Source organism: Hyperolius riggenbachi, chromosome 8, assembly GCF_040937935.1.
Source record: "Hyperolius riggenbachi isolate aHypRig1 chromosome 8, aHypRig1.pri, whole genome shotgun sequence".
NCBI lineage: Eukaryota > Metazoa > Chordata > Amphibia > Anura > Hyperoliidae > Hyperolius > Hyperolius riggenbachi.
In genome coordinates, this window is record NC_090653.1 from 89,191,198 (window position 1) to 89,208,474 (window position 17,277).

The 17,277-nt window shown below is 45.7% G+C and overlaps 9 non-coding genes across 9 annotated transcripts; 6 read left to right on the forward strand and 3 right to left on the reverse strand.

Annotated features, from left to right (window-relative positions):
- Window positions 1-2,239: 2,239 nt before the first annotated feature.
- On the forward strand, window positions 2,240-2,349 carry TRNAL-CAA (transfer RNA leucine (anticodon CAA)). Its single transcript has 2 exons — window positions 2,240-2,277; window positions 2,304-2,349. It is a non-coding gene; the product is annotated as a tRNA-Leu (tRNA).
- Window positions 2,350-3,503: 1,154 nt separating this feature from the next.
- TRNAR-UCG (transfer RNA arginine (anticodon UCG)) lies at window positions 3,504-3,576 on the reverse strand. Its single transcript has one exon. It is a non-coding gene; the product is annotated as a tRNA-Arg (tRNA).
- Window positions 3,577-3,852: 276 nt separating this feature from the next.
- TRNAL-CAA (transfer RNA leucine (anticodon CAA)) lies at window positions 3,853-3,962 on the forward strand. The gene is made up of 2 exons: window positions 3,853-3,890; window positions 3,917-3,962. It is a non-coding gene; the product is annotated as a tRNA-Leu (tRNA).
- Window positions 3,963-5,465: 1,503 nt separating this feature from the next.
- TRNAL-CAA (transfer RNA leucine (anticodon CAA)) lies at window positions 5,466-5,575 on the forward strand. Its single transcript has 2 exons — window positions 5,466-5,503; window positions 5,530-5,575. It is a non-coding gene; the product is annotated as a tRNA-Leu (tRNA).
- Window positions 5,576-6,729: 1,154 nt separating this feature from the next.
- On the reverse strand, window positions 6,730-6,802 carry TRNAQ-UUG (transfer RNA glutamine (anticodon UUG)). Its single transcript has one exon. It is a non-coding gene; the product is annotated as a tRNA-Gln (tRNA).
- Window positions 6,803-7,080: 278 nt separating this feature from the next.
- On the forward strand, window positions 7,081-7,190 carry TRNAL-CAA (transfer RNA leucine (anticodon CAA)). The gene is made up of 2 exons: window positions 7,081-7,118; window positions 7,145-7,190. It is a non-coding gene; the product is annotated as a tRNA-Leu (tRNA).
- Window positions 7,191-8,695: 1,505 nt separating this feature from the next.
- TRNAL-CAA (transfer RNA leucine (anticodon CAA)) lies at window positions 8,696-8,805 on the forward strand. Its single transcript has 2 exons — window positions 8,696-8,733; window positions 8,760-8,805. It is a non-coding gene; the product is annotated as a tRNA-Leu (tRNA).
- A 1,154-nt stretch (window positions 8,806-9,959) lies between these two features.
- On the reverse strand, window positions 9,960-10,032 carry TRNAR-UCG (transfer RNA arginine (anticodon UCG)). Its single transcript has one exon. It is a non-coding gene; the product is annotated as a tRNA-Arg (tRNA).
- Window positions 10,033-10,310: 278 nt separating this feature from the next.
- Window positions 10,311-10,420, forward strand: TRNAL-CAA (transfer RNA leucine (anticodon CAA)). Its single transcript has 2 exons — window positions 10,311-10,348; window positions 10,375-10,420. It is a non-coding gene; the product is annotated as a tRNA-Leu (tRNA).
- The last annotated feature ends 6,857 nt before the right edge of the window (window positions 10,421-17,277 follow it).

Below are 17,277 nucleotides of genomic sequence, written 5' to 3' on the forward strand. Positions count from 1 at the left end.
TTCATTGCATGACAGTACTGGTGTGGCTGGGACTGATAGTCCACCAAGATTCAGACTTACACGCGCGCGAGCACAGAGGCAGAGTTTAAATAGCAGTTAGAAGGGTGTCGGCTGACCAGCTGGGTCAGCTGACAAATTCCACTGCTCCCATTGGACCAGCAATTAGGGAGGTCCTGGAAAGGTCCTAGAGTATATATACTGCTGGTTGTTCACTTGCTCTTTGTCTGGCGTGCGATCACACATGTGGGAGCACCCAGATCCGTAGTCAGATCCGTAAGTGTGCCGGGACCAGCTGGAGCTGTAATCCTACACTTAGCTAGATTCTGTTGATAGCTAAAGTACTAGTTTGATTGTGATTATCTGTTATGACTTTTGCCTGCCTTGACCACCCTTCTGAACTCTGATCTTGTACCTCGTTATTTCTGATACTCTGTTGCCGAACCCCGGCTCGTTCCTTGACTCTGCTTCTGCCTCCTGATTTTGTACCCCGATATATCTGATACCCCGTTGCTGAACCCTGCCTGTACTTTGACTCCGCCTTTGCCTCCTGATCTTGTACTTTATCTGTCTGTGTGTGTACGACCTGGCTTGTCCGACCTCGAGAACCGACCTTACCGTTAGAGGCGGTTCCTCGCTCTGTTAGCGATCCTCCCTCCTGAGGGTCACTTTCAGATATACCTTCCTACTGTCAGTCTGACTCCTCCCGTCTTGGAGAGCTCAGGTCTGCGGAAGGAATCTGTGCAGTACTCCTTGCTGCATTGAGGCCTTGTCCTCTAAGTGTTACTGTTACACTAAACACTACACTCTACTCAGGTGAACAGAGGTTAGTTTGTATATCGGATTATCGGTGAGACTGCAGATCACTTATAATCTGGTATATATCTGTATTTCCGGTGATACTGCAGATCACCGGTAATCAGATACTCTCTGCACCCACCAATCGTTACACACACCTACAGTCATATGGGTTAGCTCATGTTCTCTTCTAGTTCACTTCATCAGGATCAGAAGCTTTGGAGGCAATTTGTTTTGCTAAATCTTAAAAGGTTAGTGTACAGGTAAAGTGACAAATATGTAAGGAGACCGAACTCAGGAGATAGGTTTTGGCAATAACTTACAGGTCTTCCCTGTATGTTCTGACCTTTGGTGAAAGAGGTGGGGTTATTCCCTCTTCTGACAAGACTCATTTGTTGAAATTTCAACGGACCCTTCCTTGAAAAGAGTTCAGGTTGCAAGAAAAACAATTGCAGTGTTCCATTTGCGGTGTGGATCATATCTTTTCAGAGGAAATGACAGACATACTTTCCAAATTCCAGGCAAGAACTCTTCATATAAATTGGGAACCGAGAAAACCTTTTGAAATTGTTGAGCTTGCAACAAGAAGGAATCGCAACGTGCCACTTGACATGCTGTGTCTGCACCTTTGTAAAAGTCTGGCTTACAGCAGAATTGCAGACAAGGATTTCCTAAATCATATAGGAAATTAATTTTCTCATGTTAGTAAACAAAATGCTTAGCAGAAAGGGAGATGCCACCATGAATGTTTGAACCCTGGGCCACATAGTTTACTTAGAGTCTCTTCCAAGGTCCATCAGGGTATTGGGTTCAAAGTAAGGCAAAGGTTAGAATCCCAGTGTGGACTAGCAGTGTTTATTTGAGGTTGATGTAAAAACTTTGCTGGGACTTGCACAAGTTGTAAGAAAAGAGTTAGCGTCATTGACATTGTGGTGAAAGCTCAGCAAAAGCAGCCACCTTTGTAGCTGTAAACAGTCAAGGGCAGGGATTGAATGATAAGCATGAGTGAGGAAGCACAGGCTTTTGCAAAGTCTCCAAGGACATTTACAACAAGAGGAGCACATACTCTACAGAAGTGACAAGAACAGAGCTCAACGACCACGAAGGGACTCGAACCCTCAATCTTCTGATCTGAAGTCAGACACCTTATCCATTAGGCCACGCGGTCTCATGCCTCTTTAAGAAGAAACCATTTTCCACTGCAAACAGCCACCGCATAGGAAAAGACGCTCAAGGAGCACAAAGGATTTCATTTGTTAGAGCAGGCACATGACATTGCTGTCTAAGGTATTGCAGTGATCCAAAATGGCAGTTTGATGAGTGTTTTCAGAGAAAAAACATGCCTTGCAGTGTTCATGAAGTCTTCTAGGCTAAGTTTGTGGTTGTCTCTTCTCTGTTAAGTATAGTCATTGTGCCAGCTGCATGGGCACAAAGTACACTGCTTTTTAGGATGGCCGAGTGGTCTAAGGCGCCAGACTCAAGAGGCTTCTCTTCCCTTCTCATGGGCCTTCTGGTCTCCGAATGGAGGCGTGGGTTCAAATCCCACTTCTGACAGAGTTTTTTCACTTTGTCCATCATGGCACATTGGTCGGGCCTGCCAAAACAAGCTCTTGTCTCTTTTCGTTTACTAGGCTCTTCAAAGGGCCTTCTCAACAGCAACCTCACATGGACTTTTGGAAAATCTCACAGAAAAGGAACAAGGCCGACTTTTTTCTACAAGCTTTCTAACACACGTTTTACAAACTGACAAATTCCATCCCCTTTGGCACACCTACAGTCATATGGGTTAGTTTATGTTCTCTTCTAGTTCACTTCATCAGGATCAGAAGCTTTGGAGGCAATTTGTTTTGCTAAATCTTAAAAGGTTAGTGTACAGGTAAAGTGACAAATATGTAAGGAGACCGAACTCAGGAGATAGGTTTTGGCAATAACTTACAGGTCTTCCCTGTATGTTCTGACCTTTGGTGAAAGAGGTGGGGTTATTCCCTCTTCTGACAAGACTCATTTGTTGAAATTTCAACGGACCCTTCCTTGAAAAGAGTTCAGGTTGCAAGAAAACCAATTGCAGTGTTCCATTTGCGGTGTGGATCATATCTTTTCAGAGGAAATGACAGACATACTTTCCAAATTTCAGGCAAGAACTCTTCATATAAATTGGGAACCGAGGTAACCTTTTGAAATTGTTGAGCTTGCAACAAGAAGGAATCGCAACGTGCCACTTGACATGCTGTGTCTGCACCTTTGTAAAAGTCTGGCTTACAGCAGAATTGCAGACAAGGATTTCCTAAATCATATAGGAAATTTATTTTCTCATGTTAGTAAACAAAATGCTTAGCAGAAAGGGAGATGCCACCATGAATGTTTGAACCCTGGGCCACATAGTTTACTTAGAGTCTCTTCCAAGGTCCATCAGGGTATTGGGTTCAAAGTAAGGCAAAGGTTAGAATCCCAGTGTGGACTAGCAGTGTTTATTTGAGGTTGATGTAAAAACTTTGCTGGGACTTGCACAAGTTGTAAGAAAAGAGTTAGCGTCATTGACATTGTGGTGAAAGCTCAGCAAAAGCAGCCACCTTTGTAGCTGTAAACAGTCAAGGGCAGGGATTGAATGATAAGCATGAGTGAGGAAGCACAGGCTTTTGCAAAGTCTCCAAGGACATTTACAACAAGAGGAGCAAATACTCTACAGAAGTGACAAGAACAGAGCTCAACAACCACGAAGGGACTCGAACCCTCAATCTTCTGATCCGAAGTCAGACGCCTTATCCATTAGGCCATGCGGTCTCATGCCTCTTTATGAAGAAACCATTTTCCACTGCAAACAGCCACCGCATAGGAAAAGACGCTCAAGGAGCACAAAGGATTTCATTTGTTAGAGCAGGCACATGACATTGCTGTCTAAGGTATTGCAGTGATCCAAAATGGCAATTTGATGAGTGTTTTCAGAGAAAAAACATGCCTTGCAGTGTTCATGAAGTCTTCTAGGCTAAGTTTGTGGTTGTCTCTTCTCTGTTAAGTATAGTCATTGTGCCAGCTGCATGGGCACAAAGTACACTGCTTTTCAGGATGGCCGAGTGGTCTAAGGCGCCAGACTCAAGAGGCTTCTCTTCCCTTCTCATGGGCCTTCTGGTCTCCGAATGGAGGCGTGGGTTCAAATCCCACTTCTGACAGAGTTTTTTCACTTTGTCCATCATGGCACATTGGTCGGGCCTGCCAAAACAAGCTCTTGTCTCTTTTCGTTTACTAGGCTCTTCAAAGGGCCTTCTCAACAGCAACCTCACATGGACTTTTGGAAAATCTCACAGAAAAGGAACAAGGCCGACTTTTTTCTACAAGCTTTCTAACACACGTTTTACAAACTGACAAATTCCATCCCCTTTGGCACACCTACAGTCATATGGGTTAGTTTATGTTCTCTTCTAGTTCACTTCATCAGGATCAGAAGCTTTGGAGGCAATTTGTTTTGCTAAATCTTAAAAGGTTAGTGTACAGGTAAAGTGACAAATATGTAAGGAGACCGAACTCAGGAGATAGGTTTTGGCAATAACTTACAGGTCTTCCCTGTATGTTCTGACCTTTGGTGAAAGAGGTGGGGTTATTCCCTCTTCTGACAAGACTCATTTGTTGAAATTTCAACGGACCCTTCCTTGAAAAGAGTTCAGGTTGCAAGAAAACCAATTGCAGTGTTCCATTTGCGGTGTGGATCATATCTTTTCAGAGGAAATGACAGACATACTTTCCAAATTTCAGGCAAGAACTCTTCATATAAATTGGGAACCAAGGCAACCTTTTGAAATTGTTGAGCTTGCAACAAGAAGGAATTGCATCATGCCACTTGACATGCTGTGTCTGCACCTTTGTAAAAGTCTGGGTACAGCAGAATTGCAGACAAGGATTTCCTAAATCATATAGGAAATTAATTTTCTCATGTTAGTAAACAAAATTCTTAGCAGAAAGGGAGATGCCACCATGAATGTTTGAACCCTGGGTCATATAGTTTACTTAGAGTCTCTTCCAAGGTCCATCAGGGTATTGGGTTCAAAGTAAGGCAAAGGTTAGAATCCCAGTGTGGACTAGCAGTGTTTATTTGAGGTTGATGTAAAAACTTTGCTGGGACTTGCACAAGTTGTAAGAAAAGAGTTAGCGTCATTGACATTGTGGTGAAAGCTCAGCAAAAGCAGCCACCTTTGTAGCTGTAAACAGTCAAGGGCAGGAATTGAATGATAAGCATGAGTGAGGAAGCACAGGCTTTTGCAAAGTCTCCAAGGACATTTACAACAAGAGGAGCACATACTCTACAGAAGTGACAAGAACAGAGCTCAACAACCACGAAGGGACTCGAACCCTCAATATTTTGATCCGAAGTAAGAGGCCTTATCCATTAGGCCACGCGGTCTCATGCCTCTTTATGAAGAAACCATTTTCCACTGCAAACAGCCACCGCATAGGAAAAGACGCTCAAGGAGCACAAAGGATTTCATTTGTTAGAGCAGGCACATGACATTGCTGTCTAAGGTATTGCAGTGATCCAAAATGGCAGTTTGATGAGTGTTTTCAGAGAAAAAAACATGCCTTGCAGTGTTCATGAAGTCTTCTAGGCTAAGTTTGTGGTTGTCTCTTCTCTGTTAAGTATAGTCATTGTGCCAGCTGCATGGGCACGTTGTACACCGCTTGTCAGGATGGCCGAGTGGTCTAAGGCGCCAGACTCAAGAGGCTTCTCTTCCCTTCTCATGGGCCTTCTGGTCTCCGAATGGAGGTGTGGGTTCAAATCCCACTTCTGACAGAGCTTTTTCACTTTGTCCATCATGGCACATTGGTCGGGCCTGCCAAAACAAGCTCTTGGGTCTTTTCGTTTACTAGGCTCTTCAAAGGGCCTTCTCAACAGCAACCTCACATGGACTTTTGGAAAATCTCGCAGAAAAGGAACAAGGCCGACTTTTTTCTACAAGCTTTCTAACACACGTTTTACAAACTGACAAATTCCATCCCCTTTGGCACACCTACAGTCATATGGGTTAGCTCATCTTCTCTTCTAGTTCACTTCATCAGGATCAGAAGCTTTGGAGGCAATTTGTTTTGCTAAATCTTAAAAGGTTAGTGTACAGGTAAAGTGACAAATATGTAAGAAGACCGAACTCAGGAGATAGGTTTTGGCAATAACTTACAGGTCTTCCCTGTATGTTCTGACCTTTGGTGAAAGAGGTGGGGTTATTCCCTCTTCTGACAAGACTCATTTGTTGAAATTTCAACGGACCCTTCCTTGAAAAGAGTTCAGGTTGCAAGAAAACCAATTGCAGTGTTCCATTTGCGGTGTGGATCATATCTTTTCAGAGGAAATGACAGACATACTTTCCAAATTTCAGGCAAGAACTCTTCATATAAATTGGGAACCGAGGCAACCTTTTGAAATTGTTGAGCTTGCAACAAGAAGGAATCGCATCGTGCCACTTGACATGCTGTGTCTGCACCTTTGTAAAAGTCTGGCTTACAGCAGAATTGCAGACAAGGATTTCCTAAATCATATAGGAAATTAATTTTCTCATGTTAGTAAACAAAATGCTTAGCAGAAAGGGAGATGCCACCATGAATGTTTGAACCCTGGGTCATATAGTTTACTTAGAGTCTCTTCCAAGGTCCATCAGGGTATTGGGTTCAAAGTAAGGCAAAGGTTAGAATCCCAGTGTGGACTAGCAGTGTTTATTTGAGGTTGATGTAAAAACTTTGCTGGGACTTGCACAAGTTGTAAGAAAAGAGTTAGCGTCATTGACATTGTGGTGAAAGCTCAGCAAAAGCAGCCACCTTTGTAGCTGTAAACAGTCAAGGGCAGGGATTGAATGATAAGCATGAGTGAGGAAGCACAGGCTTTTGCAAAGTCTCCGAGGACATTTACAACAAGAGGAGTAAAAACTCTACAGAAGTGACAAGAACAGAGCTCAACGACCACGAAGGGACTCAAACCCTCAACCTTCTGATCCAAAGTCAGACGCATTATCCATTAGGCCACGCGGTCTCATGCCTCTTTATGAAGAAACCTTTTTCCACTGGAAACAGCCACCGCATAGGAAAAGACGCTCAAGGAGCACAAAGGATTTCATTTATTAGAGCAGGCACATGACATTGCTGTCTAAGGTATTGCAGTGATCCAAAATGGCAGTTTGATGAGTGTTTTCAGAGAAAAAAAACATGCCTTGCAGTGTTCATGAAGTCTTCTAGGCTAAGTTTGTGGTTGTCTCTTCTCTGCTAAGTATAGTCATTGTGCCAGCTGCATGGGCACAAAGTACACCGCTTGTCAGGATGGCCGAGTGGTCTAAGGTGCCAGACTCAAGAGGCTTCTCTTCCCTTCTCATGGGCCTTCTGGTCTCTGAATGGAGGCGTGGGTTCCAATCCCACTTCTGACAGAGCTTTTTCACTTTGTCCATCATGGCACATTGGTCGGGCCTGCCAAAACAAGCTCTTGGGTCTTTTCGTTTACTAGGCTCTTCAAAGGGCCTTCTCAACAGCAACCTCACATGGACTTTTGGAAAATCTCGCAGAAAAGGAACAAGGCCGACTTTTTTCTACAAGCTTTCTAACACACGTTTTACAAACTGACAAATTCCATCCCCTTTGGCACACCTACAGTCATATGGGTTAGCTCATCTTCTCTTCTAGTTCACTTCATCAGGATCAGAAGCTTTGGAGGCAATTTGTTTTGCTAAATCTTAAAAGGTTAGTGTACAGGTAAAGTGACAAATATGTAAGGAGACCAAACTCAGGAGATAGGTTTTGGCAATAACTTACAGGTCTTCCCTGTATGTGCTGACCTTTGGTGAAAGAGGTGGGGTTATTCCCTCTTCTGACAAGACTCATTTGTTGAAATTACAACGGACCCTTCCTTGAAAAGAGTTCAGGTTGCAAGAAAACCAATTGCAGTGTTCCATTTGCGGTGTGGATCATATCTTTTCAGAGGAAATGACAGACATACTTTCCAAATTTCAGGCAAGAACTCTTCATATAAATTGGGAACCGAGGCAACCTTTTGAAATTGTTGAGCTTGCAACAAGAAGGAATCGCATCGTGCCACTTGACATGCTGTGTCTGCACCTTTGTAAAAGTCTGGCTTACAGCAGAATTGCAGACAAGGATTTTCTAAATCATATAGGAAATTTATTTTCTCATGTTAGTAAACAAAATGCTTAGCAGAAAGGGAGATGCCACCATGAATGTTTGAACCCTGGGGTCATATAGTTTACTTAGAGTCTCTTCCAAGGTCCATCAGGGTATTGGGTTCAAAGTAAGGCAAAGGTTAGAATCCCAGTGTGGACTAGCAGTGTTTATTTGAGGTTGATGTAAAAACTTTGCTGGGACTTGCACAAGTTGTAAGAAAAGAGTTAGCGTCATTGACATTGTGGTGAAAGCTCAGCAAAAGCAGCCACCTTTGTAGCTGTAAACAGTCAAGGGCAGGGATTGAATGATAAGCATGAGTGAGGAAGCACAGGCTTTTGCAAAGTCTCCAAGGACATTTACAACAAGAGGAGCAAATACTCTACAGAAGTGACAAGAACAGAGCTCAACGACCACAAAGGCACTCGAACCCTCAATCTTCTGGTCCGAAGTCAGACGCCTTATCCATTAGGCCACGCGGTCTCATGCCTCTTTATGAAGAAACCATTTTCCACTGGAAACAGCCACCGCATAGGAAAAGACGCTCAAGGAGCACAAAGGATTTCATTTGTTAGAGCAGGCACATGACATTGCTGTCTAAGGTATTGCAGTGATCCAAAATGGCAGTTTGATGAGTGTTTTCAGAGAAAAAAACATGCCTTGCAGTGTTCATGAAGTCTTCTAGGCTAAGTTTGTGGTTGTCTCTTCTCTGTTAAGTATAGTCATTGTGCCAGCTGCATGGGCACATAGTACACCGTTTGTCAGGATGGCCAAGTGGTCTAAGGCGCCAGACTCAAGAGGCTTCTCTTCCCTTCTCATGGGCCTTCTGGTCTCCGAATGGAGGCGTGGGTTCAAATCCCACTTCTGACAGAGCTTTTTCACTTTGTCCATCATGGAAAAGTTGGTCAGGCCTGCCAAAACAAGCTGTTGGGTCTTTTCATTTACTAGGCTCTTCAAAGGGCCTTCTCAACAGCAACCTCACATGGACTTTTGGAAAATCTTGCAGAAAAGGAACAAGGCCGACTTTTTTCTACAAGCTTTCTAACACACGTTTTACAAACTGACAAATTCCATCCCCTTTGGCACACCTACAGTCATATGGGTTAGCTCATCTTCTCTTCTAGTTCACTTCATCAGGATCAGAAGCTTTGGAGGCAATTTGTTTTGCTAAATCTTAAAGGTTAGTGTACAGGTAAAGTGACAAATATGTAAGGAGACCGAACTCAGGAGATAGGTTTTGGCAATAACTTACAGGTCTTCCCTGTATGTTCTGACCTTTGGTGAAAGAGGTGGGGTTATTCCCTCTTCTGACAAGACTCATTTGTTGAAATTTCAACGGACCCTTCCTTGAAAAGAGTTCAGGTTGCAAGAAAACCAATTGCAGTGTTCCATTTGCGGTGTGGATCATATCTTTTCAGAGGAAATGACAGACATACTTTCCAAATTTCAGGCAAGAACTCTTCATATAAATTGGGAACCGAGGCAACCTTTTGAAATTGTTGAGCTTGCAACAAGAAGGAATCGCATCGTGCCACTTGACATGCTGTGTCTGCGCCTTTGTAAAAGTCTGGCTTACAGCAGAATTGCAGACAAGGATTTCCTAAATCATATAGGAAATTAATTTTCTCATGTTAGTAAACAAAATGCTTAGCAGAAAGGGAGATACCACCATGAATGTTTGAACCCTGGGTCATCTAGTTTACTTAGAGTCTCTTCCAAGGTCCATCAGGGTATTGGGTTCAAAGTAAGGCAAAGGTTAGAATCCCAGTGTGGACTAGCAGTGTTTATTTGAGGTTGATGTAAAAACTTTGCTGGGACTTGCACAAGTTGTAAGAAAAGAGTTAGCGTCATTGACATTGTGGTGAAAGCTCAGCAAAAGCAGCCACCTTTGTAGCTGTAAACAGTCAAGGGCAGGGATTGAATGATAAGCATGAGTGAGGAAGCACAGGCTTTTGCAAAGTCTCCAAGGACATTTACAACAAGAGGAGCAAATACTCTACAGAAGTGACAAGAACAGAGCTCAACGACCACAAAGGGACTTAAACCCTCAACCTTCTGATCCGAAGTCAGACGCCTTATCCATTAGGCCACGCGGTCTCATGCCTCTTTATGAAGAAACCATTTTCCACTGGAAACAGCCACCGCATAGGAAAAGACGCTCAAGGAGCACAAAGGATTTCATTTGTTAGAGCAGGCACATGACATTGCTGTCTAAGGTATTGCAGTGATCCAAAATGGCAGTTTGATGAGTGTTTTCAGAGAAAAAAAACATGCCTTGCAGTGTTCATGAAGTCTTCTAGGCTAAGTTTGTGGTTGTCTCTTCTCTGTTAAGTATAGTCATTGTGCCAGCTGCATGGGCACAAAGTACACCGCTTGTCAGGATGACCGAGTGGTCTAAGGCGCCAGACTCAAGAGGCTTCTCTTCCCTTCTCATGGGCCTTCTGGTCTCCGAATGGAGGCGTGGGTTCAAATCCCACTTCTGACAGAGCTTTTTCACTTTGTCCATCATGGCACATTGGTCGGGCCTGCCAAAACAAGCTCTTGGGTCTTTTCGTTTACTAGGCTCTTCAAAGGGCCTTCTCAACAGCAACCTCACATGGACTTTTGGAAAATCTCGCAGAAAAGGAACAAGGCCGACTTTTTTCTACAAGCTTTCTAACACACGTTTTACAAACTGACAAATTCCATCCCCTTTGGCACACCTACAGTCATATGGGTTAGCTCATCTTCTCTTCTAGTTCACTTCATCAGGATCAGAAGCTTTGGAGGCAATTTGTTTTGCTAAATCTTAAAAGGTTAGTTTACAGGTAAAGTGACAAATATGTAAGGAGACCGAACTCAGGAGATAGGTTTTGGCAATAACTTACAGGTCTTCCCTGTATGTTCTGACCTTTGGTGAAAGAGGTGGGGTTATTCCCTCTTCTGACAAGACTCATTTGTTGAAATTTCAACGGACCCTTCCTTGAAAAGAGTTCAGGTTGCAAGAAAACCAATTGCAGTGTTCCATTTGCGGTGTGGATCATATCTTTTCAGAGGAAATGACAGACATACTTTCCAAATTTCAGGCAAGAACTCTTCATATAAATTGGGAACCGAGGCAACCTTTTGAAATTGTTGAGCTTGCAACAAGAAGGAATCTGTAACGATCGGTGAAGCACAGAGAGGATCTGATTACCGGTGATCTGCAGTATCACTGGGAATACAGATATATACCAGATTATAAGTGATCTGCAGTCTCACCGATAATCCGATATACTAGCTAACCTCTGTTCACCTGAGTAGAGTGTAGTGTTTGGTGTAACAGTAACACTTTGAGGACTAGGCCTCAGTGCAGCAAGGAGTACTGCACAGATTCCTTCTGCAGACCTGAGCTCTCCAAGACGGGAGGAGTCAGACTGACAGTAGGAAGGATGTCTGGAAGTGACCCTCAGGAGGAAAGGTCGCTAACAGAGCGAGGAACCGCCTCTAACGGTAAGGTCGGTTCTCGAGGTCGGACAAGCCAGGTCGTACACACACGGACAGATAAAGTACAAGATCAGGAGGCAAAGGCGGAGTCTAAGTACAGGCAGGGTTCAGTAACGGGGTATCAGAAATATCGAGGTACAGAATCAGGAGACTGAGGCGGAGTCTAGAAACGAGCCGGGGTTCGGCAACAGGGTATCAGAAATATCAAGGTACAAGATCAGAGTTCAGAAGGGTAGTCAAGGCAGGCAAAAGTCATAACAAATAATCACAATCAAACTAGTACTTTAAGCTATCAACAAAATCTAGCTAAGTGTAGGATTACAGCTCCAGCTGGTCCCGGCACACTTGCGGATCTGACTACGGATCTGGGTGCTTCCACATATGTGATCGCACGCCAGACAAAGAGCAAGTGAACAACCAGCAGTATATATACTCTAGGACCTTTCCAGGACCTCCCTAATTGCTGGTCCAATGAGAGCAGTGGAATTTGTCAGCTGACCCAGCTGGTCAGCCGACACCCTTCTAACTGCTATTTAAACTCTGCCTCTGTGCTCGCGCGCGTGTAAGTCTGAATCTTGGTGGACTATCAGTCCCAGCCACACCAGTACTGTCTTGCAATGTATCCAGTGAACTGAGTGCGGGAGCCGCCTCCGATGCGGATTCCGCCGCTCTGCCTAAGCGGCATGCGGCGTTTTTTCCGCGTTGTGACGCCATGCTGGACGCGGAAACAGCCGCCTCGCCTTGAGAGACAGCGGCTTTTCCGCGTTTCATCACAGTACCCCCCCCTCGAGGAGTGGACTCCGGACAACTCCTACCAGGCTTCTCGGGGTGTAAGGCATGAAACTCTTTCCTCAACTCATCCGCATGCATGCGAGTCCCCGGTACCCACTGTCTCTCCTCAATGCCATATCCCTTCCAGTGTACCAGATACTGTACCGAGTTCTGGACAATGCGAGAGTCCAAAATTTTCTCTATTTCGAACTCAGGATGACTATCCACCAGGACAGGAGGAGGAGGAGTAGGGCCCACATGGACTGCAGGTTTGAGCAGGGATACGTGAAATGATCTCACCCCACGCATGCTGGCGGGGAGATCAACGGTATAAGTGACGTTGTTGATCTTTTTGGTCACAGAAAACGGACCCACAAACCTGGGGCCCAGTTTGGCAGAAGGCTGCTTCAGGGTCAAGTGACGTGTGGACACCCAGACTAAATCCCCTGGCTGAAACTTCCATTCCATGGAACGTCTCTTGTCCGCTTGACCCTTTTGACTTTGGAACGCTTTCTGCAAATTATCTCTAACAATTCCCCAATTGTCCCTGAGTGACCTCTGCCAATCCTCCAGTGCTGGGAACGGAGAAGAGGCAACTGGCAAAGGGGAGAACTTGGGCGACCTCCCTGTCACAATCTGGAACGGGGAAAAACCAGAAGAAGAACTCTTTAAATTATTCTGCGCAAATTCTGCAAAAGCCAGAAACTTCACCCAGTCATTCTGTGCCTCCGCAACGTAACATCTTAAAAACTGTTCTAAAGACTGATTAATTCGTTCAGTCTGCCCATTCGTCTGTGGGTGGTAGCCTGACGAGAAAGACAGCTTCATGCCCATTTGGTGGCAAAATGCCCTCCAGAATTTAGAGATAAATTGGACTCCCCGATCGGACACAATGTTCTCCGGAATGCCGTGCAGCCGGAAAATGTGGACGATGAATAGGTCAGCCAATTCTTGGGCCGAGGGGAGTCCTTTCAAAGGCACGAAATGGGCCATTTTGCTGAAGCGGTCGACTACCACCCAAATGACCGACATGCCTTCAGACCTGGGGAGCTCACCCACAAAATCCATGGACAAGTGGGTCCATGGTTCACTCGGGGCGGGTAAAGGCTGTAAGGTACCGACAGGTGCCTGCCGGGAGGGTTTACTTTTGGCACATACCGCACATTCCCTGACATATTCCTTGCAGTCTGATGCCATAGAAGGCCACCAAGCACACCTGGCAATCAGATCCTGCGTTCTGGCAGCACCAGGGTGACCAGCACTCTTATGGGCGTGAAACATTTGTAAGACCTGTAGACGAAAAAACAGTGGGATAAACAAGACCCCCTCCGGTTTTCCCTCAGGGACATCCTGCTGAAAGGGACCCAAAACCTTTGTCCAATCCTCCCAGGTCTCTGTGGCTGCTAACACCAGCCTCTGCGGGATGATGGACTCAGGAGCGGGGGGCTGTGCTGTCTCTAATTCGAAACATCTGGACAGGGCATCTGCCTTGATGTTTTTGCTGCCTGGAGTGTATGTGATAATAAATCTGAACCTCGTAAAAAATAACGACCAACGGGCCTGTCGGGGACTTAGTCTCTTAGCCCCCTCGATGTATTGCAGATTCTTGTGATCAGTATACACCGTGATCGTGTGTTCTGCCCCTTCTAACCAGTGGCGCCATTCTTCAAATGCCAATTTAATGGCCAGAAGTTCCCGGTTGCCTATGTCGTAGTTTTTCTCTGCCGGAGAAAACCTCCGAGAGAAATAGGCACACGGGTGCAACCTTCCCTGCAGCCCAGAGCGTTGAGACAGCACAGCCCCTACTCCAACTTCTGAGGCATCAACCTCCACAATGAACTGGTAAGAGGTGTCTACGTGTCTCAATATGGGTGCAGAGCAAAACAATTTTTTCAAGTGAGAAAAAGCTGCCACAGCCTCAGGAGACCAGTGGTTGGTATCTGCCCCCTTTTTTGTGAGACTGGTAAGAGGGGCAATTATCGTGGAGTATCCCTTTATGAACCTCCTATAGTAATTTGCAAAACCTAAAAATCTTTGCAGGGGCTTCAACCCCACTGGCTGTGGCCATTCCAGGACAGCTGTGACCTTGGCAGGATCCATTGACAGGCCTGAGGTGGAGATCACATACCCTAAAAATGTGACAGTGGTCACCTCGAAAATACATTTTTCCACCTTGGCATACAGCATATTTTGCCTTAATTTGTCCAACACGAATTTAACGTGGACCCTGTGCTCGGGGAGGTTGTTGGAATAGATTAGTATATCGTCAAGGTATACTAGTACAAACCTACCCAACACCTCCCTGAATACCTCGTTGATTAATTCTTGAAAGACGGCTGGCGCATTGCACAACCCGAAGGGCATCACTAAGTACTCGTAATGCCCGTCGGGAGTGTTGAAGGCCGTCTTCCATTCATCACCCTTTCTAATGCGGACCAGGTTGTATGCACCCCTCAGATCTAATTTTGAAAAGATCTTAGCGTTGGTGACTTGCGTAAATAAATCGTCTATCAATGGTAACGGATAACGATTCTTCACCGTGATTTTATTCAGGCCACGGTAGTCGATGCATGGTCGCAGCCCTCCGTCTTTTTTCTTAACAAAAAAGAATCCGGCCCCTGCAGGCGACCGGGAGGGGCGAATGAACCCTTTGGCTAAATTGTCACGAATGTACTCCTGCATCGCTATTTTCTCTGGTCCAGACAAATTATACAGGTGACCCCTAGGGGGCATACAACCGGCACGGAGATCGATGGGGCAATCGAAAGGGCGATGAGGAGGTAACTTGTCAGCAGCCTTGGGACAGAATACATCCGAGAACTCGGAGTATTGCTCGGGAACCCCCTCCACATGCAACTTGGTCTGACCTAAAGTCACCTTCCCTAGACACTGTTGGGAACAGAAGTCTGACCAACTAGTTAATTGTCCTGTAGCCCAATTAATCTGTGGCGAATGGAGCTGCAGCCAGGGCATTCCTAAAACAATTGTGGAGGTGGTCATGTGTAATACAAAGAAACTTAGACTTTCGTTATGCAGAACCCCAATAGTGACTTCCACCTCTGGTGTCTGAGACAGCGGACGGTCCCTTTGCAGCGGGGAGTCGTCCACAGCAGTAACCTGGATAGGTGGTTTTACTGGGGTGAGCGGAATGCCCAACTTTTCTGCGAACTCTGAACTCATAAAGTTAGCCGCGGAGCCAGAATCAACAAAGGCTTCTGTGGCTTCAGATTTGTCCCCCCATGTAATCATACATGGAAGGAGCAAACGTTTTTCGTTTAAGGGTATGAGCCGGGCACCTAGGGTGCTACCCCCTACCACTCCTAAACGGTAGCATCTTCCCGGCTTGTTAGGGCAGTTCTGTACTATATGCCCCCCTTCAGCACAGTACAGACACAGCTGTTCGGTCATTCTCCGTCTTCGCTCTACCTGGGTCAATTTTGACCGAGCAATCTGTATCGGCTCGGATGGAGGCAAGACGGGAGAAGGTGAAATAGTAGGAGGTGGAGTCACTGGGACCGTAGTGTAAGATACCCCTCTGACACGGGAACTACCCCTGGTCTGTTTTTGGTAGCGCAGCCTGCGGTCGATTCGGATGGCCGCTGAGATGGCCTCATCGACTGTTCTGGGCTCGGGCTGGCTTAACATCAAATCAGAGACCTCATCGGACAGCCCTGACAAGAAACGATCTAATAGGGCATAAGTGTCCCACCTGGCCGTAACTGACCACCTCCTAAACTCGGCCGCGTAATCTTCGACCGGACCTTCGCCTTGACGCAAAAGCTTGAGCTTCCGCTCAGAAGTCGAAGCAAGGTCCGAATCGTCGTAAATTACTGCCATAGCTTTAAAGAATTCCTCTACAGAGGTAAGAGCTTTGTCTCCGGCGGGCAGGCTATATGCCCAAGACTGGGAGTCGCCAGACAACAAAGTCTTTATAAACGTGACCCTCTGGGTCTCAGTACCCGAAGATTGGGGTCTCAACTCAAAATAGGACAATACTCTACTCCTAAAATTCCGGAAGTCAGATCTGTGGCCGAAAAAGCTTTCAGGTACAGGCATACGTATGTCAGAGCTAGGAGAGGATCGCACATGATCCACTGATGTCTGGAGGGTTTGTACAGACCCTGATAGAGCATCAATAAGAGTTATGTCGGCGCCCAGTACTTGATTGATGTTGTCCACCGAAGTGGCAAGTACACCCAGACAATCAGTGTTTGCGTCCATTTTGTATTTGGGTCTGGCGTTCTGTAACGATCGGTGAAGCACAGAGAGGATCTGATTACCGGTGATCTGCAGTATCACTGGGAATACAGATATATACCAGATTATAAGTGATCTGCAATCTCACCGATAATCCGATATACTAGCTAACCTCTGTTCACCTGAGTAGAGTGTAGTGTTTGGTGTAACAGTAACACTTTGAGGACTAGGCCTCAGTGCAGCAAGGAGTACTGCACAGATTCCTTCTGCAGACCTGAGCTCTCCAAGACGGGAGGAGTCAGACTGACAGTAGGAAGGATGTCTGGAAGTGACCCTCAGGAGGAAAGGTCGCTAACAGAGCGAGGAACCGCCTCTAACGGTAAGGTCGGTTCTCGAGGTCGGACAAGCCAGGTCGTACACACACGGACAGATAAAGTACAAGATCAGGAGGCAAAGGCGGAGTCTAAGTACAGGCAGGGTTCAGTAACGGGGTATCAGAAATATCGAGGTACAGAATCAGGAGACTGAGGCGGAGTCTAGAAACGAGCCGGGGTTCGGCAACAGGGTATCAGAAATATCAAGGTACAAGATCAGAGTTCAGAAGGGTAGTCAAGGCAGGCAAAAGTCATAACAAATAATCACAATCAAACTAGTACTTTAAGCTATCAACAAAATCTAGCTAAGTGTAGGATTACAGCTCCAGCTGGTCCCGGCACACTTGCGGATCTGACTACGGATCTGGGTGCTTCCACATATGTGATCGCACGCCAGACAAAGAGCAAGTGAACAACCAGCAGTATGTATACTCTAGGACCTTTCCAGGACCTCCCTAATTGCTGGTCCAATGAGAGCAGTGGAATTTGTCAGCTGACCCAGCTGGTCAGCCGACACCCTTCTAACTGCTATTTA